Consider the following 5185-nt stretch of genomic DNA (forward strand, 5'->3'; position numbering starts at 1 on the left):
ACATGCAGTAACTCACTTTATCGCCATCTCCTCGTCTTCTACAACGGGCGAAGGAGATAAGGTCGGGCCAGGCTGAAGCTCGGGTTGTGACCGTTTGGAAATGTGAGAGTCAAACGACTGAGCAAATCTAAATGATCCCCCCATCGACTCCCCCCCCCTTCCGGCGACACCCCACCCAATGTGAATGGAATATATGGAAATGTGTATGCAAAATGTTGTTGTTGGGAGAACCAGGGCATCCTACCACAGCTGTGGCAAGTTGAGGAGGAAAGGGTTGAGCCGTGATTTAGGCTGACCTAACCTGTCGGCCACAGTGGTGGTTATCACTAATGTGTAGATGTGCTAAGATTAACAAGGAATAAATAAAGGACTCGGATAATTCAAGCTTGAGCGCTTGAGTCTAAAACTAATTAACAGATTAATTAGAATCCGCTCAACTATATCTTAATTTAAGAATTAGAGTCTATAAGGATAGATGCATTTCTGGGTTGGGGTTCTACATTTTGAACTTTAAAAACTAAGCTTACTTAAAACAAAATGTAAGAGATTTTGAAGCTCTGAAAAAAAAAAAAAGTTCATGACCATACGCAAATAGCTGTAAACAAATATGCTGTCCGGGAACAATACTCGTCATCCTGCAGTTTGCATCTCAGCAGTGCTGCTCAGGAGACAAAAGCTGCACAAGCACTGATTTATTATCCGGCCCTCATGCACTGTGACAGAACATTAAAGAGATTATTTAAACTCCCCAGGGCTCCTCTTCTGTAGCGACCGGAAGACGGGACTCCAGGAGCCAAAGACTTGTGTGAGAAATCTCTGAAGTTTCAAAAGAGCAAAAAAAAAATTTTTTAAAAGTTGCTGAAACCAAAACTTTAGTTACAAAAAAAGAATAGGTGCAGATTTCACTTAAATAATTCTGTTTAAATCACAACATGCTTCTGCTTTACTACACTTGCTCAGCTTTAATAAACAATGTTTAACTCTGCTCTTCAGAGTATCCAGATGCAGTATAAAGAATTTTATATAAACTTCAGCATTAAAAGCATGTATTGTTTCACCACTAACTGTAGCGTTTACATGCAGCAGAAATGTTAGGAGTCTGGAGGTTATTCTTTATCCATTTAACAGTATTTATGCAGCAATAGCTGCTAATATTAGAATATTTTAATTCAAAACAACAAAGCTCAAACTTTATTTATAGAGCACATGAAAAAAAAAAAAAAAAAAAAAACGCAGTGATGACTAAGGGAAAGAAAGGTAATTAATTAACAATTCAATTAAGATGTTTCCCCAAGGTTCCATCAAAGGTTTATTAAACGCTAGAGAGAAAAAATGTGTCTTAAACCTCAACTGATTGAATGTGCCAAGGCGGGTTACTCCAAAGCCAAGGGGCCACCGCAAAAAAGGCTCAGTGACCTTTAGTTTTGTTTTAAGGTTGACTAATAGTAGCTGATTAGAGGATCTAAATGTTTTGGCAGAGTGTGGATATAAAGCAGCTCAGTCAAATACGGAGGGCTTGCGTTTGCTGGTGAGGAGACAAGCAGCTTTTTTTTGTACCGACTGCAGGCATTGCAAGAGCGAGAGGTCCATGCCATCATCAGGAAAATTACAGTAATCCAGTCTTGTTTAAATAAAAACATGGATTATAGTCTCCAGCTCTCTATGTGACACGTATCCGTTTACTTAAAAAAAAAATCTCAAATGGTAAAAAAACTATTTAACATGACCTGGAGGTCAAGTTTCAGCCTTTTTGATTTCTTACAAAAGACTTACACTGGAAAAACGTTCTAGAAATAAGTAAAAATTTCTTAAATTAACTGTATTTGCCATTAATTTGAGTAGGTGAATGAGTTAGTTTGCCAATGGAATGAGTATTTTTAATCTTAAAATAAGATATTTAGATAATATGCACTTGAAATAAGACAATGAAATTGGGTTTTCTTATTTTAAGTGTAAATTGTCTTGTTCCATTGGCAAAATGTCTCTTTTAGCTCCTAAATCCAAGAACAAATGCACTTATTTGAAGAAAAAATTACTTATCTAGAATTCGATTTTTTCCAGTGTATTGTTTGGTGTAAGATTATGATTTCAGAATTATTTTCAATAGGATTAAAAAAGTTTGAGGTCATCCAAAAACAATGTCTGTATAATAATCACTGGATTTAAATCTCAAAGATTGACATATATGGACATCAAAAGTGTAAAATTGATTTAAAAGTTTATGCACTGCATGAAATGTAAATCTAAGTAGGTCAGTTTTTATTAAAATCAGTGCATTTTTCTCTGTTTGAGCAGGTCAGACAATGCACATCCGAAGTAAGACAAAAACAACTACATTCTCTTATATCAAGTCCATATTATCTATTTATCTTTTTTAAGGGTAAAAATACAAATTCTATTTGCAGATCATCTTATTTACCTACTCAAATGACAGGTAAATACACATATTTTAATAAATGTTTACTAATTTTAGGTCGTTTTTGCACCCTAATGGCAGAATATATAGCAAATGAGAGAATTAGTCAGCCTTAAGGGACTAAAGAAGTAAGAGAGGCAGAGTTTAAGGTAAATTCAGCAATCTGCATAGAAAAAAAAGGATCAGCGATTGTCTAAAATTACAAGCAGAACTTTATGGATAAAGACGTTGCTCACCTGCCTTGACTCACATATGAGCTTCAGTGACATCCATAGGGGTTCGATATGATGACAGGCTGACCTTTGCTGCTAGAACAGCTTCAACTCCTCTGGGAAGGCTTTCCAAAAAGTGAAGGAGTGTGTTTATGGGAATTTTTGACCATTCTATTAGAAGTGCATTTGTAAGGTCACTCATAATGCACAATATCACTGATGTTAGACAAGAAGGCTTGGCTCTCAATCTCTACTCTAATTCACCCGGAAGATGTTTTATCCGGTTGAGGTCAGGACTCTGGACAGGCCCGTCATCTGGGAGCATGGAGTTGTCCAAAATTTGTTGGTATGCTGAAGCATTCAGAGTTACTTTCTCTTGAACAAAGGGATAAGCTTAGCTTCTTTAAAACAACCCCACACCATTATCCCCACTTCACCAAACTTTACACAGTGCTGTCAGACAGCACAGTTGTCCTGGCAACCAACAAACCCAGACTCATCCATCATATTTACAGATAGAGAACCACGAGTCATCACTCCAAAGAACTTGTGACTTTGCATTGCACTTGGGGATGTATTTCTTGGGTGCAGCTGTTCGACCATGAAAACCCATTCCAAGAAGCTTTCTGTCCACTATTCTGGAGCTAATCTGAAGGTCACATGAAGTTTAGAGGTGTGTAGTGACTGACTCTGAAGAAAAATCTCTTTACACTGCATCTGCATCTACTGACCCGGCTCCATCAGGCTACATGGCCAACCACTTCATGGCTGAGTTGCTATTGTTCCCAAACACTTCCATTTCTTTTTGAAACAGCTGAATCTTTTTTGTTGAATATTTAGGGGTGAGGAAATTTCACAGCTGCATTTGTTGCACAGGTGGCCTCCTATCCCACTTCCACGGTGGAACTCACTGAGCTACTGAGGGAGTTTGTAACAACACTCATCATTTTGGTGGTTAAAAAAAAATTCCGTAGCAATTCCGCTGAAAACTGTTATTTATTTCCTGTATATATTTCTGAAGTATCTAAAGTCGGTCAGACTATCTAGGAACTTTTAATTAATGAGTCTTGAATTTCTGTTTCCCTGGAGTATAAATATGATGTGACACAAAGGTCTGATTCTCTTACCAATTTGTCAACATGGCAAAGACAAGAGAACATGCAATGAAGGCAGATGTATGTCAACCTTCATAACTCAGGCAATGGCTACAAGAAAATAACCTCTCACTTGCCCGTATCTACAGTCAGAGGAATCATTGAGAAGTTTTAAAAAAACAGGAACAGAGACAAACAAGGCTGGAACACTCCCAAGTTTATCTCGCCACAACGCACAGTGAGAGGGATGGTAAGAAAAGTAAAAAGTCCTACACTCACTGTCAGAATTGCATCAAACTGTTGAATCTTGGAGTCATAAAGTCTCCAAAACATCCATCACACACTCTCTACATGCCATCAAGCTGTTTGGGAGGCATGCAAGGAAAAAGCCTTTTCTCACCAACACCAAACGTAAACACCTGGAGACTAAGATTGAGCTTTTTTGGCAACAAAAACTCTAATTGGGTCTGGTATAAAGAAAAAGATGAGTATGCCAAAAAGCACCTCATGCCCAGTGTGAAGTAAGATGGAGGATCTGTGATGCTGTGGGCCTGTTTCTCTTCTAATGGCCCTGGGGACCTTGTTAGAGTGCATAGCATTATGGACGCTTTGAAACATTTAAAATAAAAAAAACATCTTTAAACATAATAATGATCCAAAACATGTGGGAAATCTAAACAAAAAGGGTTTAGCAGAGACCAACTTAAGGTGCTCCCATGACCATCTCAGTGCCCAGACCTTTTTTCTTCCGTCCAGCTTTTATTGTAAAAAAAAAGTACACTGTCAGAAGAACAAGAACAGAGAAATGAAATTAACTCTCTGCATTTAACCCCTCCCTTTGTGGAGCAGTAGGCTGCCATTGTGCAATGTCTGGGGAGCAGTGTGGGGTTAAGGGTCTTTCTCAGGGACCAAGAGTGGCAGTCTGTGGCAGTGGGATTTAAACTCAGAACCACTGGATTCCAATTGCAGTGCCCTAACCACTAGGACACCACTCCCCTAAAGACCTCCATCCAAATTAAAACCTACGACGCGACCCAGGACACTGGATGACCTAGAAAGACTGTGCAAAGAGGAAGTGTCAAAGTTCCCTCTCTCTGTGTTCTCCAGTCTTCTAAAATGTGATAGGAGGAGATATAGAAGTACTGTCTTTAGGGCACAAGGGGGTTGTACAAAGTATTAACATCAGGGGTGCCAATAATTGTGAGACACATGATTTTTTTTTCTAAATGTGTGATTTTTTTTTACCACCAAAGAAATGTACTTAAATAAAAGGTTGGATTTGTCTCTTTTTTTTTTTGCATTTGGGTTCTATGCTGTAGAAGTCAGATTAGATTAGATGAGCTTTATTGATCTCACAGAGGAGAAATTCCCTCGTCACATATTGGTAGAGTAATAAAAGAAGGTGCAAACAAGGAGGAAAAAGGTGCATTAAGAAGAACTATAACTATATATATATATATATA

This window comes from Cyprinodon variegatus, unplaced genomic scaffold (assembly GCF_000732505.1).
Source record: "Cyprinodon variegatus isolate N-32 unplaced genomic scaffold, C_variegatus-1.0 Scaffold57, whole genome shotgun sequence".
Classification (NCBI taxonomy): Eukaryota; Metazoa; Chordata; class Actinopteri; order Cyprinodontiformes; family Cyprinodontidae; genus Cyprinodon; species Cyprinodon variegatus.